The sequence below is a fragment of the Astyanax mexicanus genome, chromosome 9 (assembly GCF_023375975.1).
Source record: "Astyanax mexicanus isolate ESR-SI-001 chromosome 9, AstMex3_surface, whole genome shotgun sequence".
Classification (NCBI taxonomy): Eukaryota; Metazoa; Chordata; class Actinopteri; order Characiformes; family Acestrorhamphidae; genus Astyanax; species Astyanax mexicanus.
Genome location: NC_064416.1, coordinates 34,017,335 through 34,044,045, shown reverse-complemented (window position 1 = coordinate 34,044,045; position 26,711 = coordinate 34,017,335). Strand labels below are relative to the sequence as shown.

The 26,711-nt window shown below is 40.5% G+C and overlaps 1 protein-coding gene and 1 long non-coding RNA gene across 6 annotated transcripts in view; both read right to left on the bottom strand.

The window, feature by feature from the left end:
- The window catches only part of kirrel3b (kirre like nephrin family adhesion molecule 3b), a 385,143-nt gene that overhangs the window by 152,212 nt on the left and 206,220 nt on the right, over positions 1-26,711 (bottom strand). The gene's annotated exons all lie outside the window — the stretch shown is intronic.
- Positions 21,193-22,383, bottom strand: LOC125804625 (uncharacterized). The gene is made up of 2 exons (XR_007440765.1): positions 21,493-22,383; positions 21,193-21,379 (listed from the first exon to the last, which is right to left on the bottom strand). It is a non-coding gene; the product is annotated as an uncharacterized LOC125804625 (long non-coding RNA).

Below are 26,711 nucleotides of genomic sequence, written 5' to 3'. Positions count from 1 at the left end.
TATTTTTTAAATAATGAAAAATCTACTATCAGACCTGACTCCAACTCCCATAATTCAAGTTGCTTGCTTGAGCATGCTGGACAGTGTTCAATGGTGTTCACATAGTGTTTAACCTCTTTCACTACTTGACCTCATAACATCATATATAACTTAAATGCTGCTGCTCAATAACTTTTAGGACTTTGGATTGTCCCATGTAATTTTGCTATTGATCCATAAGAATTACTGGCGATTTCTATAATTACTATATTACACATAGATTAGTATATTAGGTCCCACTTTATAATAAGTGTCCCTAAGTACTATGTAGTTACATGTTAACAACCCATGTAACTACAGTGTAACGACTGATGAAGTACACATTGTTACAGATTAACTACAGAGGAACAGGTTATGTAATTACACATGTGTATTAAGGTTAATTTTGACCTGTGTAAGTACACATGTGTACAAACTGTACTTCAGGAAGTGGTCTGAGACACATTTAAAACACATACAAATCAGATCACTTAAACCACTTCAGGAGGTGGTCTAAAACACATTTAGAACTGATACAAATCCAGTCTCTTAAACCACTTCAGGAGGTGGTCTGAGACACATTTAGAACTGAAACAAATCAGATCACTTAAACCACTTCAGGAGGTGGTCTGAGACACATTTAGAACTGATACAAATAAGATCACTTAAAGCGCTTCAGGAGGTGGTCTGAGACACATTTAGAACTGAAACAAATCAGATCACTTAAACCACTTCAGGAGGTGGTCTGAGACACATTTAGAACTGATACAAATCCAGTCTCTTAAACCACTTCAAGTGGTGGTCTGGGATGATCACACCAACTACTTAAGGAGATTTTTAAATCAGATATAAATCTGAGCTCTCAACCCAGTTTACGAGGTGGTCTCAGATGTATTTAAAACAGATACAAATCTGATCATTCTAGTAACTTTAGGAGGGAGCCTCTGAGACACATTTAAAACTGATACAAATCCAATCACTCAAACCACTTTAGAAGATGGTCTGAAACATATGAACACAGATATGGATTTGATCACACCAACTACTTAAGGAGATGTAAAATCAGATGTGAATCTGATCACTGAAACCAGTTCAGGAGGTGATCTGAGAAGCATTTAAAACAGATAAACATTCAATCACTGAAATTACTTTTGTTCGAAACACATTTACAACCCATACAAATCAGATCACTTAAACCACTTCAGGAGATGATCTGAGATTTGATCTGCATTTAAAACACATACAAATCTGGTCACTCAGGATTCCACCACCTTCAGGAGATGGGTTGAATGGCATTAAAAACATACAAAATTGATCACTCATCTTTAATTTGAATCAGATACAAATCTGATCACTTAAACCACTTAAGGTGGAAGTCTGAGAGGAATCTAAAACAAATCTAAAATCTAGTGTTACCCAAGCTATCATTGATTAAAAAAAAAAACAATGTGGACCGGAGACCAAAATGCAACAAACCCTATGTTAAAAAAATACATTAATATATGTGGACAGGGTCTTAAATAAAACCTAAACAAAGCCCCTTTTTCTGGCTAAGTAAAAGAATAGGTGAAGACTAGCTCCACTTGGACACTAGTCTGTCCACTGTGGGCAGGGCCAGTGTGTGTCCGAGTGTAGAGGTGCATGTATTAGAGTGAGTCAGTCATGGAGATGCGTGGTTTGGCTTGAGAAAGATGCAGACTGACACTTCGCCAGTCCCTCGGGCTCCTCTCCAGCTCGAACCAAAGAGAAAAGTTCCACCGGGAACGGCATGTTCCGAGAGCAAAGCGAAAAAAACAACATTATTTAATCAGCAAGGAGCATTAATATGCATCAGAAAGTGTCTTCGGAAATCAAAAGAAGTTTTCTTCTCTCACGGCTGATTTCTGCAGTTTCTGAGGTAAAAAACGCTGTTTGGAGGACATTCATTATTAATGAAAAATCACCGGCTGCTCAAAGTGATGCTTGTGACAGATACAACGTGATTTTTCCTGCATGTTCATTAGTATCATCGTCATGCGATACCTTGTCAGCCTTAGCAACGCGGTGAAAGAATGGAAAGTGTGAAAACTCGCTGTTCCTTTGGTTCCCACATCTGCAGTTAACTCAAGTGACGAGAGTCACACTTTAACAGTGGATTAATAACTGACACGCTGTGGAATGAGCTTGGGAACGGTGATGCAATAATGTGCAATAAAGTTCTGGTGTGTTTTTAGCAAGAAATGCTAAGGTGATTTTCCCATCTCCCCAATGTACATAGATTCATTACATTATAAAAGATGGTGTTACAGTTGGAATTGCATAATTATGTATTTCTTGGTTCTCGGATTCTTGAGGCTTGTGCCAAAGTTTTAGGTTAGTCTAGGCCTTGAGTGGACTGAACTGAGGAAAAGCTGAAGGATAAGGAGTGATGTAGTTGGGTGTTTTTGTTTTTCATGCAAGTCATGCAAGATCAGCCTCATATCTGTTTGAATAGGGAGAGACCAAAACAAAACTCATGAGTAGTTTTAGTTATTAAATTTGGACTTAAAAATGCCCAGAAACATGATTTTCTGGCTTATTTTGGCTGCTGCACTTGCGCAGATCTCCACAGCAATGCTTCCCCTCGAGAATACTGACCCTCCTTTGCCCCCAGCACAACAAGCAAGCTGATTGGCCTTTGATTCTGAAGGACAGGGCTTTATCTGTACACAGGTGCCATGATTAGCATTATAAGAAACCCCATTCATAGTACGGTCATTAAGAATGTTTTAGAGTGCTGAACCAGAGCAACTTAATCTGGTGGTTGTTTTGGAGGGAAACACGGGGTTTCATTAGATTACAACGGTCAATTCTAGATTGTGGGGCAGAAATCAAAAATCCTTTGTTGATTTCCCTGACATTAGGCTGTGTTCAGACTGCAGGCAAATCGGATTTCTTTCTCAAATCAGATCTGTTTAAATAACTGTCTGCAAATCACGAATGTAGCTGTCACACCTTAGCCTGTGTCTGTTTTCCTGTTTGTGTTCCCAGCCATGTGCTTTTCTTTAGCACATGGCATCGTTTTGTTATTGTCCTGTCTCCGCCTTAGCCCTCTGTGTCATCTGTAATCCCTCCTGTCTCATTTGTAGCCCCGCCCACGTGTTAATTCCACAGGTGTCCCTTGTGTGTGCCTGTGTATAAATACCCCATGTGCTCCTTTGTTCTCTGTCGTGCTTTTTGTGTGTCCCCGTCCTTATGTAAGATCCAACCTCTGTATTTGTATTTTGTCTTAGTTAACCTAGTCTGTTTGATTTCTCTGTTTTATCCTTTATTCTGCAGTTTTCTTTTTGTAAGTTTAGTTTCTGGTTTGTTTTCTTTAGATTGTTTTATTTTTTGTTTGTTTATTTCATTTCTTTGTTTAAAACCTGGTTAGTCATTTGTTTTGTAGTCTGTTTTTTAGTGGTTCATTTGGTAGTCTCAGTATTTGTTTGTTTTTGTCATGTCTAAAAAACCGACTTGCATTTGCATCAAGCCTCCTCCATGTTACAGTATCTGCATGGGTTGCTGTACAGTGATACACGCCATAACAACACCTTTGGCCTCTTTCTTGGACACTGGCACTACAAGCCACCTCCAAATGTAGTCTGGATCTGATTTACATCTGAAATTAAATTCCATGTTATATCTTACTATCTGTACTGGTAGACTAAACATATATGTAATTATATTCTTGCATGTCCCCCTACAAAATTTAGGCAGGAAGGTGCCAGCCTACAATATTTACAATGCTAAAAAAGAAAAAAAAGAAAACCAAACAAGAACGAAAAAAAAACAGTGGGATCAAAATTCTACGCACCAAAACACATCAACAACATCTGAAATCAGAACTCTCCCCCTGCTGTTGCATTGTCTAGAGCTCCTATCCTAAACAGGGTACGTGATGCAATACGCTCCAACTGCTGAACGAGCAGCGAACACCAAGCAGCCTAACGATTTCAAACTGTTCATTTTTGTGATATTGGAAACACATGCCCCATCAAAGCACTGCCAACACGTAACAACAATAAAAAAGAAAGAAACTCAAAGGCCATGCCTATAACGTATCACTTGTTTGCTTGCGTAAGTGGCCTCTGAAGTAAGACCTGCCAGATCACGTTCCTTTCATATCAAAATCAATGCGACAGCTGCATTTGGAGATGACTTCGGCGTGCCTTCAAGTGAAAAGCGCTGTAAAAAGGCTGAAATGGCTTCATTCATCCTCCGCATGGAGGAGTCAATAACAAGTGGTGCGCTAAGTCTGCCTTGTGTATGCTTCGTATAAAGGAGCAAGGCCCTTTTAACCTGAGAACATAATGAAAAGTGCTGTTTTTCCAAGATATTAGAAAAGAAAAGTATTGACTGTTCATATGCTTAGAAGAAAAGACGAACTTTGAATGTAGTTTTGGATAAAAGTACTTTACAATTATTGTCCATACCAAGCTACAGGACAACCGTGGCCGATTTTGAGGCCGATTTGCGATTTTGATGTGCCCAACAATCAGAAAATATTTCTTCATTTTGAGCGTGATTATGAACAATGATCTTTCCTGCTGTTTATGTAGTGGATAGAGTCTATAACCCAATCTTTAGTCCTTCAATCTTTTCCAAAGAAAGTGAGCCAGGTCGCTCCAATCATGAATCATAAATGTCTCATTAATTAATCATAAATGAGTCATTTATGAATCATAAATGATTCAGCATCACATAGAAAAACCTGGCTTAGATGTAAAGTCTATGTACAGTAGAATTTAGGCCTGATTCTAGCCCAAATGCTTGGCTCACATTCAGGCAGAGTGCCACATGTGCCAACACCCAGGTTGCAGAGTATAATATGGGATCTGGTCCATGTTGATTTTGCCAATTGTCTGATTGCTGAGAATAAATAAATTTTGGCCCAATTCCCAATGGCAAATTACAAGTCTCGGTTGATACTACAACCACACATCATCTAAGCTAGGGCCAAATGTTCACGCTATCTGTTTTTTTTTCTGCATTTTATTCACAACAGTCCTATTGAAGTTTACAAGGTCTATCCAGGGCCTGCCAAAGAAGAGGCAGCTTCCATATCTTATAAACCTTTCCCACTGCTTTCAGTTGGCTCCAAGGTAATTTGTTTACCATCCGATGGTGCCATTTTCGCCCGCCTTTCACGGCCCACTCTCCCCGCTCATGCCGTGTGAATCACAACGGAAATTAATATCAGAAGCCGCGGTGGCACAGCCACTCCAGTTTGCTAATCAGTACTTCCTCAGGACTGCCACTGAAACAGCCGCTCTGCGGCCGCCTCTACACACATGCATGCTACGCTAATCAGGCAATAATATTAGCTCCCCGAGTCCATTTCCTCCCTTCAGTGTGTGTTTAGGGTCTCTTAAGTGTGGAGTGGTGCGCTGGGGAGAGTGTAAGTTAATCTAGCTCTTGTGGCCCAGTATTGAGTACGCACCCCTGACGGGCAGCATTACTGAGGGCTAGGCCCTCGCTCCCGTCCCTCAGCGAGGAGCTGCTCGTTTAGCAGGCCGCTGGAGAGAGCAGCTCGCTAATCCCTCCTCTGCTTTTGCCTGGGAAGGACCGGTGGAACGCTGTGCTAACAAAAGGAGGAGGACAAGGAGAACAAATCTTCACTTTATTGTGTTTGCTCTGGCTGCGGAGGCCCAGCGAGAGTGACACTGCAAATTGTTAGCCAATCTATCTGCGAGCCTCATTTACTTTTACTGCCTTCTGTACACTACAGATGTCTCTGTTAGGGATTTGTGCTGCCCCTTTGTTGCCCTTATCTGTGGACATCCATTCTAATGAATGCGTTCAGCTACATTAAGCTTTGAGCACCCATTGCTGCTGACATTGATGTGCAAATGCATGTGTGACAGGTATAAAAAGATTCCTAAAATATTTGTTTTATTATTACTTTATTATAAAAGTTAAAAATAATAAAGCAGAGAAATAAAGACATTAAAAATACTAGGACCTTAAAACTGCGCTGCCCCTTTAAGAGAAATGCAGGAAGAAGAGCCAGGTTTCCGTTCCCTCCTTCAGTCTTCACTCAAGGAGCAAAACCCACATTATCTTTATCTTATATAATGAAGATAAAAGTTCTGTTTGAGTATAAGTCGATTGTAGTGGTGTTAGAGTTCATTTTAAATGCATTTCGTGTTGTGCTTTAGTTGTAAAGGGGGATTTAGGTCGAGATGGGGGCCAAGCTAGTCAATTTGCTAGTCTCTAGCTATCTAGCTAACTCACTGTTTACATGGTCTAGCTACTAAAACATTAAGATTTTGCTTTTATATACTATCTCAGGAGTTTCCATGCTGTGCCCTCTCAATGACATGAACTATTAATTCTCTTTTGCAACTCAGGTATGTTATATTCTGTGTGTTATAAGTTTTGGACAGTACAGTGTTTTGACAGTGTTTCACTTAAAATGTCACCTCTTTGTGTAGTAAATGTTATATAAAATGGCTGAAGCTCTAGCTGCATGGTCGGTTAAATTTTATTTGGTATACTATGAGCTATTACATACTTTTGGTTGCGTTATAACTACTGGGGAATTTGTTTTATCTACATTTTGAAAAAAAAAAAAAAATGTTATATATGTATTTGTGCCCATTAATGTGTATTGAGTTTCCACACTGTGCCCTCTCACTGACATGAAATATTTTTTGTAACTCAGAGCAATAAACCAAAGAGGTGACAGTTCTGACTCCTGTAAAATTATTGACACAGCTCAGAGGGGTAGCTGGATCGGCAATCCAGGGTCCAGTAGCTATACTCCACTCTTAATCTACTCTAAAACTATTGCTTGAAACTATTCTCACCTTGCCTAGAGTCAGCTAGAGGTGCTTGAGTGGTATAAATCTCCACAGCTTAATGGATTTGATTCCTCAAGCAAGTACTACTACAGTAGAGTAGAGAATCTAATGATGCATTACCTTTTCTCAAGCAATAACCAGCTTCTACTGTACATTCCTCCTCTTTACTCCACGTACACGACTTACATTGCATACTTTGCTGCTTTCAGATACTGATATGTGTTTCCTCTTTTTCCTCCATCCTTTCAAATACCAGCAGTTTGGTCCTACCCAGTTGCCCAGGAGGTTGGTTCCTCCACCGGCTACCATGTACAGCAGGATATGTGGATGTTCGAATGCTACCTGGGCCAATTACATGACTTTCGCCAAAGACTTTTACACATACCTGTCAAGTCTCCCGTTTTGGCCGGGAAACTACCGTATTTTACTCCTCTTTCCCGCCGTCCTCCCGTATTAGTATTTTCCCGTAAATTTCCCGTATTCTACTAAATAAAAAATATATATAGGCCACAGGCGACAATGCACTGACCGCTGTGTGTCTCTTAACCAATCGTGGTGCCGGTTCAAGGAGAAAGTCCCGCCTTTCAGGAGAAACAGCCAATCAGCTAGCTGGTTTTGCGGAGCGCAGTTTAGTGTGCGGGAAGCCCCGCCCCTCCCCTCGCTGTGAGTTCAGGCAGCTAGTCGGAGCAGCTGTCGTTAAAACTAATCTGGATATACGGAGATTTTTCTAAAAGAAAGGTAATTAACCATGTAAACTGTGATGAGATTGTTTCTGATAGCTGGTTAAAAAGACTCTTCTCTGAATCAAAACATAAATTAAACCCACTGTGTGTTTAATAAAATACAGCTTGTGACTCAGTTAGCTTAACTTTAGAATTAGCTAGATAGATATTCAGGGTTTGAGAAAAATCTATATATATATATATAATGCCCTGCCCTGATGTGCCTGATCAGCCAATAACTATAATTTCCAAACTCTATTAGTTCAGGGCTAGTTTTAGGGTTTGTTAGAATTTGTTTAAATCTCAAGTATTGTGGTAATGTATTATAATGTAATGTAATGTATTATTTAGAAGGGGTAGAAGAGATGGTTGAGCTGGAGAGAGAGAAAATGTGGAGAGGGCTGAAATTAACTGAACTGATCAGGAGTGGACTGAACGATAGAAAGAAGTATTAATGAAAGATTATTAATTGTGTAGGCCCCTTAGGACTATTATTTACTTATGGAATATATCTGATCCATGTCCTTTTTGTAAATTTGTGCACCCTTCAATTTCAATTTTAAATCTATTAAATAAAAAAAAAAAAAATATATATATATATATATATATAAAATATATATATATATATATATATATATATATATATATATATATATATATATATATATATATTCTTTTTTTTTTTTTTCCTCGTTTGGGCTGTTGGGGCGGCGGAAAAAATCCCTTATTTTTAAGTCCAAAACTTGACAGGTATGCTTTTACATCAGATATTGTTAATATTTCATCAAAATCCTTTCGTAGTCTTCTGGTCTTCTACTGTCTTCTCTAGAATGATGGTGCCCCATCCCAAAGTTTGGGAGTTTAGGGGGATTAGGTAGGGTGTTGACCACCCAACATTTTGACCTCACTAAACAGTTTTTAGTCTTTACAGCAATGGTAACCCAAACAAAAAAACAATATCTCAGAAGAACCAATGAGTGAGCAGGAGTCGCAAAAACCTGTATCCTTTGCAGATATGCAAGAGCCTAGTAGTATAAGCCATAAATATACATGAAACATGCCTTCTGCTTTCTCTATATATCCTTCCACATCCTTCTACTATAGGTGTGAATTAGCTTAGCAGCTTAGCTTAGCAGCTGCTGCTACAGTGCCACGTTGATGTGTTTCGAGGACGTCCTAAATGACAGAGCTCTCGTGGACCTAAGTTAATCCACACCACGAGGGCCAGAGTAAACACAAATGCGGGTGTTATGGATTACTCTATCAGAGGCCGGATCAATCAGCGCTCCGGCTGCGGACTCTGAATGCGGTGCTTATCTGGGCCTCATCTTCCCCAGCATCACTTATGTCTTTCACTTACGACTTAAAGAGCGCTGAGCCGAAAGACATGATCTGACTCTTCTGATGCAGCACCCAATAAAGGAGAGTATTAGCGCATCTTCTGTGTTTTATAAGAACTTATGTCATTGACTAAGACTGACAGGTCATTGTCAGAAAACCTTTTGATCAGATTTTGGTCTGCTGAAGTCAAATAAGTTCATTTAAGTTGGTGCACTTTGGTGACTGTTGTGAACCTGCTCTCTATACTGCTTTGTCTTGTACCTAAGTTCAGGCATGGGTTAGTGTGGTTTAAAGCCCTCAGCATTGAGATGTGAAGCTGTGGAACTGTGGAACTATGTCCACTACTCTGCAGGCATATGTGTACTGTAACAGTATTAGAGGATATCCTGGCATAGAAATGTTGTCATCTGATGTTATGACCAACATTCTACCTGAAGTTAATTTCTATTGATGTTGGTGGCCAGCTGGGTAGACTGATGGCGCTCCATCCAATACATTTAACAGTATTTTAACATCGTTTTAAAAGTAAGTAACTGATAGTTATTAAAGTTTGAGTGTTAAGTCAGGAAACAATGGCAAGCGTAAGAATCTGAGACACTTTGATTGGAAACAAAAATAAATGATGGCTAGATTACTAGATCAGAACATCTCCAAAATGTCAGGTTTCCAACTTGCAGCTTATATGACTTAAAGGATATGGCACCAAGATTCCCTACAGGATGCCTTCAGGGTTCTTTTGGATTAAATGGTTAGATGGGTCAAAGCTCTTTTAGTGGTATATATATATATATATATATATATATATATAGACTTTCAGCCTATAACGTACAACACAATCAATTGAGTTATTAGGAAATTGGCATCTGTATGTTCTGAGATCTGCCTCACTTACAGACGTCCTCATGATAAAACAACACGTTTAGACTAGAGCTTCACAAGGTCAAGACACCCCAAGCCCCCTTAATTATTCTTAACACAACACAACTGGAGTTCTCATCCTGTCAGACACATTGAATCTCCATACGCATCACCATCCACCATCCTGCTCTCCGTCCTGCACTCCTTCTGCCGCTCCTTCTCCTCTACCGGCAGCCTCAACCTTGGCCCGCACGGCTGGGTGATGGAGGGCCGAGCTGATTGACGGGGCAAATTTACACAGGAGCCCGTCCCCGCGGGAGCCCGAGTCATGCCTCTGGCCTTCGGCAGCACACGCCGATCACTCACGCTCGCCTAATCCACTGCCAGAGCCGTGATTGACACGCTTAATTATCTGCAGCGCAATCACTAATTTGACAATCCTGCTGAAAGGCAAGCGCATCAATTAATCAGCGCAGCTTCCAAACGGAGGAGGAGGAGGTGTGCTCTCCGGGTCAGATTACGCTGCACTCTGTTTGTTTCCTTGCTCTTTTTAATGGGAGTATTATAAAAAAAAAAAAAATATGGAGGCACCTTTGATGGTTGGTTACGCTTGTCTGTGGATGCTCTTCAGGCATAACGAAAATGTGCTAAACAGCCACCTGTGTATTATGTGTGTTGTGTGTTGACGTGCACACACACACACGAAAACACACATACTGTACTGGGTACTGGTTTATTTTTATAATATGTCAGGATGTGAGGTCACGAAGATAGCCCATATCCGTTACACATATGGGGTATATGTATTACATGCACAGTACATATGTAAGTACCCAATAAATCTGCCACATATATGTATATCTCCCAGAAAGAAAGAGAGCAAGAGAGAGAGAGAGATACAAACAGGAGTCTGATAACATATTAGCGTTTTTTTAAGAAGTTTTTAACTTTTTTTTTTGAGGTTTTTATCCATATTTAGGGACATAAACACAGCGTCACTACTGCTAAATTCCCTCTCTCTGTCTTTCTGTTTCTTTCACTCTTTCTTTGTCTCTCTCTGCCTCTCTCTCTGTCTCTGTATCTCTTTTTTTCCTATTCTTTATCTCTTTCTGTACTTCTTTCTCTGTGTATCTCTATGTCTCTCTCTCTCTCTGTATGTGTCTCTCTTCCTCTCTATCGCTCTCTGACACTGTCTGTCTCTCTGTCCCTGTCTGTGTATCTCTTTCAGTCTCTTCATCTGTCCCTCTTTCTGTCTCTCTCTGTATGTGTCTCTCTCCCTCTCTATCGCTCTCTGACTCTGTCTGTCTCTCTGCCCCTCTGTCTCTGTGTATCTCTCTCAGTCTCTTCATCTGTCCCTCTTTCTGTGCCTCTCTTTCTCTCTCTTTCTCTCGCTCTCTCTCTCTGTATGTTTCTCTCTCCCTCTCTATTGCTCTTTGACTCTGTCTGTCTCTCTGTCCCTCTGCCTGTGTATCTCTCTCAGTCTCTTTCTCTGTCTGTCTTTCTGTGTATCTCTCTGTTTCTCTCTTTCTCTCTGTATGTGTCTCTCTCCCTCTCTATCGCTCTCTGACTCTGTCTGTCTCTCTGCCCCTCTGTCTTTGTGTATCTCTCTCAGTCTCTTCATCTGTCCCTCTTTCTTTCTCTCTCTCTCTCTCTCTCTCTCTCTGTATGTGTCTCTCTCCCTCTCTATCGCTCTCTGACTCTGTCTGTCTCTCTGTCCCTCTGCCTGTGTATCTCTCTCAGTCTCTTTCTCTGTCCCTCTTTCTGTGTGTCTCTCTCTGTCCCTCTTTCTGCGTCTCTCTCTGCCTCTCTCACACAGACACTTACATTTTAAAGATATCTAAACCATGAAGAAAAACAATGAACAATGTTTGAATTGGAAAATAGGAAAGTAATACAATTTATTTTCATTTTGCTAATTTTTACTTTCAAAGAAATTATTTTTGTTTAATAAATCTATAAAAAGTGACCCTTGTTGTTGAATGCAGCCAAATCCCCACAACAATATAGCAGAAAAAGTCTTCTGTGGGCAGTAGAGATAGTAACTTAAACAAAAACAGTATAAATCATTGATTTCATAAAGAGGTAGTAAAATATTAAATGAATGAATTAATAAATAACAAAATAACAAATAACAAATTCTAACTTTTTCCTCAGTAATAAAAGGAAAGGTTATGCCCTATTGACTATTCAGCTTTTGTTTTTCATTCAAATCTAGAATTTGTACTTTTTTCAGCTCTCTGTAGGTCTGCCCCATGCTTTATTTCAGCATTTTGACCTGGAATTGTATGAACACTCTCATGCTTCAGAAAGTGAAGGAACAAAAACCCTGACCCTCTCACCTATTCCCAGAGATTCAGCAGCCAAAGTCCATTTCAGATTAATGAATGCATAATTCATAATGAATTTGGGGTCAATACTGAGTGAGTTGATCTTTGAGAGTTAATTCATAACTGAGAGTGTGAGGGCTCATGGCTGGGTCATTGCCACGGCTGCATTTCAGATCCATTTATCCGTCTGCGCTGGATTACCTGAATGGCATTAATATGGGAGTAGATGGGGCGGTGGTGTTTCAGCAATACTGAATGCATAGTTAATCCTATCATAAGAACGATTGAACCCGTGGGATTGGCTGTGTCTGGTCCATAGCTGGTACTGTTCCAACTAGGATATATACAAAGTTCAGCATTGAATGTGACACAAAAATCAGCTTTAATTCTACACTGACATGCCAGATTTTCTTTACAATAGCATTAGTTTTATGTTCCATGACTTTTACCATGCCTTAAGGAGGCTAAAGACTTGTCCACTATGGGTGGCAATCCCTTTATGGTGTATTCCCAGTACACATGACTTGCCTTGCCGTGAGCTCAATGGGCAGTATTTAGCCCTACTCTCAAGATAACACCTTACAAGATATACAGGTGTGGGGATTCCCAAGCTGTCCCCTGAAGTCATTTATATTTTGTTGTTCTATGACTTTTAAGTCTGTAAGTCTACTAGTATCTGCCTCCCTACAACATGCAGCGCATCCTTAAAATGCTTACCCCTATGGAGTCTTGATGTTTCTCTTAATAACTTTGTGACAGTACAGCACAGAAATGTGGTTGACATATTTTCCCAATCTGTAGAATCTGCCCTTTTGATCACATTTTACAATAAGATCCCATATGTCTTATAACTGGAGTTATCAGAATATGAAAAGGGTTTAGATTTCTACAATGCCCCAGCTATTCAAATGCCCCTTATTCAAAAACAATGGTTTAATTAAAAGTCTACCTGTAAAGCCTTCCCATAGTTCTACACTACAATACACTGAATCCTTAGTGATGTCATGACTGTCCATTGGTCAGTTTCACTTGAAACATAGATGGACGCACAAATCAACCAATTACAAATGATGCAAAAAGAGGACAATCCATTATCTTAACGTAATGTTAGGCATGAATATGGAATTCTCTACTATGCTTTATTGTTAGCAAAATATTAAGAAAAACAAACAAACAAACAAAAAATAGAATTTAATAGGCCAGTGCATTTGTCAAATGCAAAGGATCATTTTCACCAGTATTTGCCTTCTTACAAAATACAGCGCATCCTTAAAAAGCTGGTTAAATGCAGTGCCTCTGTCTACCTTGCCATGAGCACACTGACCAGTGTTAAACTACCTCACAAAATATACCAAGGTAACACTGTATGATAATGCTATAATACTGACAAGCAAAACACATCTAAAGCCCTAGGCGGACAGAATTAGTTTTTCAAGGGGTTTATTTTTATTTCACACCTCTACTCTACTTCTACTATAAAAATCTTGCATGTGAAAAACAGAGGGACCAGTGAGTTTTTTTGATTTCTCGGTCACATGACATCATCGCGTTCAGTAGCTCCTCCATTTCCACTCGCTGTTGTGTTTTTGGATCTCCATGGAAACCGTGGCGTGCCTGTAATTTTCTCAGAGGACATCTGAGAAAAACACGTACATGGTCGTTCCGAACGGCAATAAAATCACAGAGGACCCCCAATAAAGGAGAAAGTTACCCCAGGACCCCCTGGGAAACTAATCTATTCCAGATTAATCTATTCCAGGGTTTAAGCCTGTAATCTGTAATTGTACACCTACAGTATACAGCCATCCTACAAGGTGGGTGGAGCTTATAAACTGGCCAGTAGTTGCGCATACAAGTTAACTGGTTCCTATATGTAAGTTGCCATTAAAGTATTGTTTTCTCTAAAGTATAAGTTTTCTCTTGCAGTTTAAAGAAATCTGTGTGTATCAAACTGGGCCATCATGATGGACAGGCTCTGAAATCGCCAGCTGTTCTGATAATGCCTTACTTTCTAAATGAACCCCTCTAGCACCTGGGTGCGGTGCACCTGAGTGCTGAGTGAAAAGTGCACTTTTCTCAAGCCTAAATGGTGCTGACGGTAAGAAAGCTGTAATTGCTTTCATCGCCATCCATCTCTCCATCTCTCTATCCACTGTTGTTTCTTTAAAACAGTAAATAATGGTTTGGTAGTGCATATTTGTTTTGTGGAAAAATAAGTCAGTTTTAAAAAAGGTCCCCTTTTAGGTGCTATAATTAGATGTGTTAATGTCCAGATATAGTACCTCTTCTCATTCTATGTGATTTCTTTATTTTTATGTGTTTTTTTTATTAAAATTTCAATATGGTCTTTCCCTAGCCCTGCCATGTCCTTGACATTAGTTTAGGGCTGCAGGGCTAATTGATTATTAAAATAATTGGCAAATCATTTTAGAATCAGTTAGTTGGGTCTAAGTTATTACTGGAACATCTCTTGAGAAAAATTAGGGACCACTTAAAAATTATAAGTTTCTTTGATTTTACCAAATTGAAAACCTCTGAAAATAATCAAGGGGAAGATGGATGATCACAAGCCATCAAACCAAGCTGACCTGCTTAAATGTTTTACACCAGGAGTGGCAAAAGCAGTGTGTTAGACTGGTGGAGGAGAACATGCCAAGATGCTTGAAACATTTATAATATTAAATTTCTCATTTTCTGCAAATAAATGCTCTAAATGACATATTTTTGATATTTTTATTTGGAAATTGGGAGAAAAGTTGTCAGTAGTTTATAGAATAAAACAACAACAAGGTTCATTTAACTCAAGCATATACCTATAAATAAAATGATAAAAATCAGAGAAACTGATTCAGAAACTGAAGTCTCTTAATTTTTCTCCAGAGCTGTACAAACACAGGTGCAACCCCTTAATATGGGGCAGTAAGCCAACCAACATAATGGTGTGAAGCAATGGATGGATAAGATCTATCTAACATTTATCTAAATTAATGACACTCATGTTTAGCAATCAAGTTAGACTTAGCACCCCTTAACCCCCACCCCATCCTCAGAGAGTCCTTCCACCTTAAATGGGACAGCTCATCCAGCAGTTCCACCAAATCAAGCCGTAGTTTTAGTCAAAGCTCACTCAGTGTACGTAGAGGCTGCTAAAGTAATTAAACAAGACATGTCATTTTTAGTAAATTTAAATAGCAAATTTTCCGTTTGGCTTTAAATGCGGCGCCATTGACATTTAGAGTAAATCAATCCAAACATTTTGTATTAATATATTTAAAGCCTTTATTTGTCAAGGTCTTTTGGGACTCTGTTGTTGCTTGAAAGTTATTTCTAACTGTTTTTTTTTTTTTTTTTCTTAATTAAATTTTTGTCAAAGGAGGATTTGTCAAAAAAAGCTGTAAAATAATCTAAAACCAAGCTGGGAATCTGCGGGCTCTAAAAGTCAGACACGAAATGCCACCCAGTAGCGTTCTCTTTGAATTATGGTGCGTCTCAAAAGCACATGAGGCGTGGGTGTGTGCAGTTTATCAGGGGGCTGAAAAGGCTTGATGTGCAGGTTTGCTCTGGAATTATTAGATAAATTGTGTGAGAGAAATCTCAAACTTCAGGAAACATAAGTCTCTGGTATAATCACCTGCACTGATATATATATATATATATATATATATATATATATATATTTTATTTTTTTCTATTTTCTTCCTGAGAGATGTATCGGCTCCCTCAGGCACAGCTGGTGAAGACAGCCTAATAGTCAAATAATCAGAGTGCGCTGGCAGGGTGAGTAATATAAGATGAGGCAGGCTTGTGTGTGTAAAAGTGTGTGAGTGTGTGAGTGTGGGTTTATATGTATGGTTATAGAAGAGGAGGAGGAGGAGGGGGAGGAGGGGGGGGGGCTTCATTTTCCCTGATCAGAATGTACAAACTCATTTCCCATCATCCCACATGCCCTCGTAAAAAAAATCAGAAAGACAAAACAAATAAGCGGGGCTGCAGGAAGGCGGTGGGATGAGTCCCACGCTAATGAATATTTGTCTCCGCCGCCGCAAACACACGCGGACAAATAGCGCCCGCCTGCAATAGCTGCCGTATTTATGCCCCCGCTTGCAGAGGGCATTAGGCACAACAGGACGGCTTCTCAGGACAAATCAAGATGAATCACCTGCGATGATGAGCGCTAAAAACGACAAATAGCAGAAGACGCCTCGCCTGTTTTTACACCTGTTTTTTTACATTTTTTTTTCCTAATAAACTTTACAGTCATTTCCTTGTGATTTTCTGTTACATTTTGCTGGACAATATCCTTATAATGACTATTTAAATGCAATAAGTTCTCATAAAATACCTACATATATTACTAAAATGCACACCATGAATTTGTATTTAATCTTTGCACAAACATACAGTATTTGGTACATTTTGTACATATATTACAAATTACAAGCAGCTCCTGTCCACTGGTGGTGCTGTTTTTTTTTGCCAGTTACACACAACCCACCTACACAACATTTACAATATTTTCTTTCCCAGGAGTGGCTGTCAGACCGAAATTATTCCGAAAGGGCATGGACAACTCACCCTAGAGGTCACAAAAGACAATGAGCAGGACAATGCATTGATCCAAAGCAGACAAATAAGTTCACCTCTGAACAGCTTTAAAAAATGGTTAATAATAAGTCAACTAATTATTAAATGATAAAATGTATTATTAGGTAGATAAAAATGTAATGATTTCTAATGTCCTAACTAGCGACAATTCAGAATTATTTGAGACATTCTGTCAAAACTAATGTTACAATGTAAAACAACTGTTATGTTTATGTTAAAGGAGGATGGGCGGGGTAGAGGAGTGGGGCGGAGCCTGGATGAATGACAAGAGAGGCACTGAGATAAACAGTAGGGAGAGGAAGAGAGATATAGAGAGATACAGAGAGAGAGAGGTATTCATGGAGACATCAAATATCATAAGCCTTTATTGAATCTTTTTTCGGCCTGTATCTTTCCTCCGGATCTCATCAAGTCGTACAAAGAAAGCGCTCGGAGGCTTCATAAGCCGCGGAATGGCTTTGTGTCACAGTGTATCCTTGCCTTTATTAATCCTAATTCTTTTCTCTTCCCGCTCGACGTGGCTTGGGTATCTGATAAGCTTCCTGGCTCTAGACGGCGGCTGCTGCGGTGGCGGAGGAACGCGAGCGGGAAATAAAAAGCAAGGAAAAAACAAACTGACCTTCAATTAAGATTTCTTTTTCTGCGAATCAGACGAAAATGACAAAACAAAACAAAAAATAACAAACAAACAAACAAAATAAGCCAAGCTTCTGAAGCAACTCTTTTCAAAGAGAATCACATATTAGTCCAGTCAGGGCATAAATCAGTGTGTCTCATCTCCAAGCTAGTATTGATTAGCAAAGAAAAAAGGAAAACAACAACAGAAAAAACAGCCAACAATCAAAGCCTCTTCTCTGTTTTCTGATTTTTTTTTCTGTTGTTCAGGTACACTACCAGTCAAAAATTTAAGAACAGCCTCAGGTTGTTTTTAAATGCAGAACATAACCTAAAATTGTACAAAATACAGTGACTTTAAAATGTTTTAAAGAATTTGACAAAGTGTAGAGTGGCTTTTGAGGAGAAAAAATATTTATTTTACACCTAGAAACTGTTATTACTGAACATATTGGCTATATGTATTGGTACAAAAAAGATATGTATCATTATACAGGGGTTACAATACAATATATTGCAATTTATTGGGATACTCTAAACAAGGTGGATAGCATAAAAAAACATACTATTATATTTTTAAAAATCTGATTAAAGGAAATGCGTTATTGTTATCCAATCAGAACACTAGAATCTGAAGACAGAGTATAACGCTGCTAATTGGTGCGTGGGGTTAAAAACCAACACATAATAAAACACTGTCTACCACTGTCTACTACTTTACACGTAAACTATTAATTTAAAATTGATACATATTTTTTAATCAATACAGTATTGCAAAACAAAATATTACAATACTTCAAAATATCGATTGAAGGTATTTTTTTTCTACCTTTTTTGTGCATTTATTTAAATAGTGTGGTACCACAAAAAAAAAAAAAGGTAACACCAGTGACAGTAAAACCAATGCAATTGTTTTGTGAACAAAGATGCAGATTGTGTGGAGTCACAATATGCTTTACTTCATAGAAATCCAAAAAAAAAACATATCTATAAATAGAAGTTTCAGTTTATAATGTCATCGGTTTAGTCCAAGCCCAGCTGTCAGCCTAAAATCATTCATATCTCATGTGATAGAGACAAGAATAAAACTAAACTTCACGTGAAGCATTGTTGGTTTGTGCATGAGTGCCATTTATAGAGAGCAAACTGTTCAGACCAGTGTTGGATATGGAGTATGGTTACATTAAAAAGATGGTGTGAACAGCCTAAAATAAACTGGTTTAGATTTGGTGAGAAAATTAGATTTAGGCCATCTTTGATCTACTGTGTGAATGTAGCCTTCAAACAAAGCAGAAAAAGATGTATCACAATGGAAAAAACAGTAAGAAAGACATTTTTAAGATGACAAAATAATAAAAAAGTAGCAGGCAGGCCTGGGCCATCAACTTTGACACTGAACCATTGAAAAATATAGGGATATTTTAAAACCTTTGACCAATAGAGTAGAAACATTACTAGATAGAGTCTCAACTCAAACTTACTCAATCTCTGCCGACTACGCCAAACCCACTGTGCTTTTTTTTCCTCTTTCTTGAGCGCTTAGCTCTGTAGAGCTACAGTTCTTTCAGAGATTTAAAAAAAGTGGTTTCGCAATTCACGCCAGCGAACTGTGATCCATATATTTCCTCTGCTTTGACGAATATTAACTATAAAGGCAGATCAAAGTGGTAGGAGTTAAAAGACTCGGGAGGATCTTCTCCATGGCGGAGAGAGGTGAGCAGACAGCCACACTCCGCAGACAGATTTTGAATATGTATATAAAAAAATAAAAAAAAGAAATCTGAAGTTAACAAGATGTCATGTTCAGAGATATCTAAGGAACTAGGCTCTTTTTAACCAGGAGTCTTGCCGGGAGGACAAAGTGCAGAGAAATGATCATCAAGGAAAAATGTCCGTATTTCATGATCCGCAGAACAAGGCGGTTTCGGGGGGCGCTCGCCTAATTAAAGTGTACAGAACAAGTCTAACGGCTTCCATCGCTGTCCTGAACTGTCCGGCAAATGAGAGCTTGCTAGCTACCCAGTTTCTGGGTGAATTTAGGTGCTATAAAGCGTTCTTTGAAGAAGGCTGGTGTCCAGCGGAGTTTTGGTTGGATTTCTTTCCTCAAACAAGCTGACGAAACCTGGTAATTAATGCAGAAGTTGATTTTCCAGTCAGGTGTGTTTGAGCTGGAAAATCATCAAACTGTGCTGGACAACTGCCTTGCTGGACCGCAGGCTAGATATGAGAAACCCTGCCATAGAAGACCTGAGGAACTAAAGAACACGTTCACATGAATTGTTCCTTCTGAAGTCAAGAGTATTGAAAAGGGTTTATCTTTCTTTTGTTGGATTAACTGTTTACATAGTCCATCTACTTACATCTACCATCCATTTTGGAGCATTACTGTGTTGATTTGATTGCAATTAGTGAGATAAGAGCATTAGTGGCGTCAGAATGTTGGATGATTACCACCACAGCTCATCCCCAACTTTTCATCTTATCCCAAAAGTAACTACTCTTATACTTATTGTACCCATTTTGGACAAATTGGTTAAAACTGTGTCGCTTTCAATTCAACCTTAAAACTGAAAACAGCTATCAATGCTCTTTATTTGTTTAGATTTTCAATGTTAAATTAAGTATCTGTCATGGAACAGTTGGGCTGGGATCAGTGGAATACAGGTTGCAAAAATTTGAGAACTGAAAGCTCCGCGTAGGTTCTAGCGGGAAACTCGAAATCACGCCACTTTTCTCAGCCAATCACCAACTCCCACCTGTCCTTAAAAGACCTCCCTCATACCTGTTCTCCCCTGCTTGCAGACGCTGACATACGTTTTCGGGCGCCGGTCGTTGCAGCGTGGCTTCATGGTGTTTCTGCCATTTGTCATTGCCTGCTCTCAGTTTGCCGTTTTCGCCCGTCTGCGTGGCTGCTCGTTCGTAGTTGGCTCGATTTCCTGCTCGTAGGATCCATGTTGGTTTGTATTGCTCTCTGTTCTGTCGCTGGCGTTTTGGTTGGATCCTCGCTCTGTTTGCTGTTGGCGGTCTGGGTTCCTGTTTTGCTGGATCACGTGACCGTGTCGCGCTTGCCTTCGAGGCTTGCTGCTCCGATGCTTTGTCTCGGCTCGCAGCCGTGTGCTGAATCGTGCTGGTTGTTTCGGCTCAGTGTCGATTCTGTGGCGTTCTGGTCTAGTGCTGAGGCTTTTCTCGGCGGTGTTCGGATAGTTGCTTGGTGTTTCTGCGTTTTCCACGGCTCTGTCCGGTGCCTGTGGCTGAGTTTGTACGCTTCGCTCGAGAAGTCTGGGCTGGAGGGCTGTTTTTAAACCCGCTCCTGCTGGCACCCGATAGTTTTAGCCCCGCGCCCGCCCTCCGTTTTTTACGTTTCTGCCGCTCTGCACGCCTGCTTGTGTTGCTTACGTTTAGTGCTCGAAATTAACTTGGGTTTTTTATTGAACCAGCAATGTGGCGCTGATAGCCTGCTCCCTTCCTACTGTCCACACACACACACGCCCACGCCTCAGTGGAGCTGACCCTTCAGGCACTGCTTGCAAAGTGTTTCGTTCATGCAGCACCAAAACCTAATTTGATCGATGATAAATAAACTTAGTGTACTTGGTTAATCCTCGTTCGTTGTGATCTCATTCTTGCGACGCTCCTATGGTTCGTTTATCGGTCTTGGGCTTTACTGTTGCTGAATGTTATTGATGTGTCGTTCGCGATCGATCCGGCTCAGGAGCCGACTCTTCGAAGTCACCTATTGGAACCGGCTCTATTATGGGTGCCGTTTTCTCCATTTTATATACCTTCGTATTTTACACATTAATTTACAAGCACTGTATTTGATATTTGTATTGTGGCACTTTTTTGTTGTGGAGCTGCTTTAATATTTTTTCGTATTGGGTGATTTGTATTGACTGTTTCATTTGTTTTAAGTTATTTTGTCGAAGTGGCGCTATTTTGTAAATTTCATAATTGGTTGTAATACGTTTTTTGTTATAAAGCATTGTTATGCAGCTGTTTTGCTCGTCGCAAGTGCCTATTGCGCTGCTTCTTATCTCGGACCGTACCCGTTCAATTGCTTTTCTGTACTCGCTTCCGTGCTGCTTATTGTCTCGGGCCGTGCCTGCTCTACTTACTGCTTTAATGTCTAGCTTTCTGCGCTGCCTATTATCTCGGGTCGTGCCCGCTCTAATGCTTTAATGACTCGCTGTCCGCGTTGTTTACCTCGGGCCGTGCCCGCTCTAATGCTTTAATGACTCGCTGTCCGCGTTGTTTACCTCGGGCCGTGCCCGCTCTAATGCTTTGCTGTACTCGCAGCCCGCGTTGTTTCTTATCTCGGGCCGTGCCCGCTCTAATGGTTTACTGTACTCGCAGTCCGCGTTGTTTATTATCTCGGGCCGTGCCCGCTCTAATGGTTTACTGTACTCGCAGTCCGCGTTGTTTATTATCTCGGGCCGCGCCCGCTCTAATGGTTTACTGTACTCGCAGTCCGCGTTGTTTATTATCTCGGGCCGTGCCCGCTCTGCTGGTTACTGTACGCGCAGTCCGCATCGTTTATTATCTCGGGCTGTGCCCGCTCTAATGCTTTACTGTACTCTCAGTTCGCGTTGTTCATAATCTCGGGCCGTGCCCGCTCTGTAATGCTTTAATGGCTCGCAGTCTGCGCGGTTTCTTATCTCGGGCCGTGCCCGCTTTAATGGTTTGCTATACTCGCAGTCCGCATCGTTTATAATCTCGGGCCGTGCCCGCTCTAATGCTTTACCGTACTCGCAGTCCGCGTGGTTTATTATCTCGGGCCGTGCCAGCTCTAATGCTTTACCGTACTCGCAGTCCGCGTTGTTTGTTATCTCGGGCCGTGCCCGCTCTAATGCTTTACTGGCTCGCAGTCCGCGTGGTTTATTATCTCGGGCCGTGCCAGCTCTAATGCTTTACCGTACTCGCAGTTCGCGTTGTTTATTGTCTCGGGCGTGCCCGCTCTAATGCTTTACCGTACTCGCAGTTCGCGTTGTTTATTGTCTCGGGCCGTGCCCGCTCTAATGCTTTACTGTACTCGCTGTCCGCGTTGTTTATTGTCTCAGGCCGTGCCCGCTCCGCTGCTTGATTGGACTCGTGTCCGATGCTGCTTGTATGTAAAGTACTGCACAGGTTCTCGATTACGTGATTCGTGGACTGCACTGACTCCGTACCTGGTCTAATTCTGGTGATTTGCTGCCTTTTATTGGGTTAATTTTGTGTTGCCTGTGCTATGTTTTGTTTCATGATTGGCATGTACCTTTCTTGCAGAAATTCTACTTTTACGATTCCGTGTTTTTACATATTCATCAACGCCGTGGGCAGCGGTTGCTATTGCCTTAGAACTTTTTTAGTGGCCGAAGTTTTGCGCATTTACCAATCACGGGTTGCTTTGACGTACTGCTGTGCAAATTCCGTGCCTCAATGTTATGTATCCGATCCGGTTTGTCGTTGCTTTATGTCTTATGGTTTGTGCTGATGTTAATTTCCCTGGTCCTTTGGTTTTGGGGGTGTTCTCCAAGGACAGTCTGTCCTTGGTTCTGCATTTGGTGCTTCCTGACATTTGTTTTGACATTAATTTCGCTACCCCTGTTATATTTGCTTTGTTCGCATCATGACTTACAAGGTGTCTAATAACAATCATCAGTAAAATGTTATAGCAGTCAATGATAATGGAAAGTTTAATTCTCGGGCCGTGCCCGCCCTAATACCCACTGGACTCGTAGTCAGCGCTGCTGCGATCACGGGCCGTGCCCGCTCTATTAACCTGGACTCGTAGTCCGCGCTGCTGCGATCGCGGGCCGTGCCCGCTCTATTAACCCTGGACTCGTAGTCCGCGCTGCTGCGATCGCGGGCCGTGCCCGCTCTAATAACCACTGGACTCGTAGTCCGCGCTGCTGCGATCGCGGGCCGTGCCCGCTCTAATAACCACTGGACTCGTAGTCCGCGCTGCAGCGATCGCGGGCCGTGCCCGCTCTAATAACCACTGGACTCGTAGTCCGCGCTGCTGCGATCGCGGGCAGTGCCCGCTCTAAATACCCACTGGACTCGTAGTCCGCGCTGCTGCAGTTGCGAGCCGTGCTCGCTCTTATACCCTCACCCATCTTGTTCGGGATACCTGATGTTTGAGTAAGTAATTTATGTACATATATATCTATTTATTTATATATCTATTTAATATATCTATTTAATTGCAAACAACTGGAGGCGGTTGTAAGATTTTTATACAGACGTCAAATGAATATACTGTTATAACGTACTGCCACGACAGCTCGCGCTCGCTCAAATATCCTACTCCTTATGCTCCTAGATATCAACACGGGCCGTGCCCGTTCCTATGCTCATAGACTCATAGTCTGAGTTTTTTCTGCACAGCGGGCCGTGCCCGCTCTTATTCCCTTTGGACTCGTAATCCGCGTTTTGCTGCACAGCGGGCCGTGCCCGCTCTCATTCCCTTTGGACTCGTAGTCCGCGTTTTGCTACGACGGCGTCCAAAAGTTGTGCCCCTCAAAGGCTTAATGTATTGTTAGTCCGCAGTGTTTTCTCATGCTGATCACGTCAACGTTACGCTTATCATACGCTTCTACAATAGCCTCAAGCAGTGTATACAAGTACTTTGTATACAACGAACCTAATAAATGTATGCTATCAAAACATGAGCGCAACTGTAATACACACGTACTCAGCAAATAACACTTTAATCTTGAACGCCTTATTCAAGCTTGTTTATAACTGTTTTCCTTCCAGAATACGTGAACCAGGTAAAGGATCCTCCTGTGGGTAATTATATCTTTTTATATTTTTGGGGATAGGCTCCGCCCCCGCCGTACAAGTACGGCAGGATCTGCGAGGTTCCAGACGCTGCGGACCTGGGCTTCGACGGGGCTTTCGCCAAAGACTCTATATACACTATATTCACTATTACTAATTGTCATACGTGTTTATTGGGATTAAATCTTTCTTGCTGCACTTTGTTTCTAGAGTTATCCTGCTAGAACTGAAAGCTCCGCGTAGGTTCTAGCGGGAAACTCGAAATCACGCCACTTTTCTCAGCCAATCACCAACTCCCACCTGTCCTTAAAAGACCTCCCTCATACCTGTTCTCCCCTGCTTGCAGACGCTGACATACGTTTTCACCCTCCTCCTTCCCCACCGCCTCCAGTTCGGTCCCGCCGGTTGCCCAGGGGATAGGCTCCGCCCCCGCCGTACAAGTACGGCAGGATCTGCGAGGTTCCAGACGCTGCGGACCTGGGCTTCGACGGGGCTTTCGCCAAAGACTCTATATACACTATATTCACTATTACTAATTGTCATACGTGTTTATTGGGATTAAATCTTTCTTGCTGCACTTTGTTTCTAGAGTTATCCTGCTAGAACTTCTTTCTATAGAATTACACAAAGGGCCAATCCCATATCTACCCTGGCTCAAACTACTAGGGATAGGGTTCCCAATTCCTGTTGAGACAGAGGGCCTCCAAACTAAGATTTTATACTAAGATATATTAGTTTAATGTAGTTTCTGGCAGACTGGCAGGGTCTGCGTATCGGAAATGCCTGCAAAACTCTTTGTGACTGTTTGAAGGATTGTCCAAAGGGTTGTTCTTAGAAGGAGAGTACTTTCCCTTGGTAAGTAACTTAGTTCCTAAGGGGAAAGGTTGCACCTAAAACAAGCCTTTATGACCTTCTTTAACTGTTGCATATTTATCCTATGTCATGTACCTCCTGGTTATGATTCAGCTACACTGCAAATGGAAAAAGGAACCAAAACCATTCCAATGGATCCATATCTGTATCATAGCCTTAGTAACCAATTGGTTTTGCGGTGGAAAAGAGGCAAATGTTTAAATTTCCACTCAAAATTAGACAGTCTGAATGGTTTCTATTGGAAATCTTTGAGCCAATGTACACAAGAAAGTGTTCTGGACAGAAATGGATATTGGTCTGACTGGTCTTTGATAATATCAAAGGTTTTGAATGGGCAGTTTAAACCTTATGCAGTTACACCACTGTTTGGAACATTACTTTTATTATAAGCAACAGCTAAATCCAGTTTTGTGGCATTTCTGACACTTTTTGCCATATGTATTATATTGCTCAAATGGAAATCGCCTACACCCCCCTGCCCCACCCTATTCTCTTTGGATTAAATAAACACTTCATCAAGCTTCCATAGAACATATCCAGTTTACGCTTTACGTGGAAAAACCTTTGCAGTTTTACTGTTCCAGAACAGGATTTCCAGTAATTCTGCAGGGTCCCTACTGACATGTAGCAAAAGGACTATCACATATCCAATAAGACCCCTTCCCCCCTTTTGTCTTTTTCTTTTTTTCCTCTATCTTGCTCTCCTTTAGGTGTATATAACATGCTCACATACACTGGTTCTGTGACCTAATCAAGCCAATCAATCCATTATTGATTGGCTGACAACTTTTTTACAGTAAATACAGACTGATGGCTGGTAGGTAATAGTCTATTCATTTTGTTAGTCAAAAGAAAGCGATTTTATACCTATGTAATAAAATAGGTAAAAAAAAAAAATAAATATATATATATATATATATATATATATATATATATATATATATATATATATATAAAATCTGAGCATTTGAGGCTTGGGCTTTACAAGACTTTTGAAGATACAACATATCTTGATGATGCATCATAATGCAATCATTTAATTGTCCCCGACTGTAAACCCACTTCCTATCTCTACCTTTATATTAGAAAATGACTGTAAACTGCAAGAGGGAGCCTGGAACTAATCAGCTAAAATCTCAAATTAAAAATACTAACTAACCACCTGGCCAGGATTTCATTTCATTTTGCAAAGTATAACAATGTATGTTGCAAAAAAGCCAAAAAAAAACTTACTTATATACAGTACCAGTCAAAAGTTTGGACACATCTTCTTGTTCAATGTTTTTGTTTTTTTGTATTAATTTTTCCTACATTGTAAAGGAATAATGAAGTCATTCAGATTATGAAGGAACACATAAGGAATCAAGTAGTAACTTAAATGTCTTAAACAAACCAAAATACTCCGTGAAGCATTTAGGTGAGCTCTTACCTGAGGTGCTGTTAACTTGAGGTTTCAGAAGCGGATAATGCAACAAAGGCAACTCTTGCTCTTCCTTTTTCTGAAGCAGTCCTAATGAGAGCCAGTTTCATCATAACATTTTTGACAGCCTTTATGACTGCACTTGAGTATACTTTTCAAGTTCTTGATTATTTATTTATTTTTTCATATTGACTGATCTTAATTTCTTGAAGTATTTTTTTTCTTAACTTTGCTGAGTAGTTCCTGCCATAATATGGATTAGAACATTACTCAAATAGAGCTATTCACTGTATACCAACCAACTCTACCTCTTTACCACTTTACAACTGATGCTCACAAACACATTAAGAGACAAGAGATTCTAAAA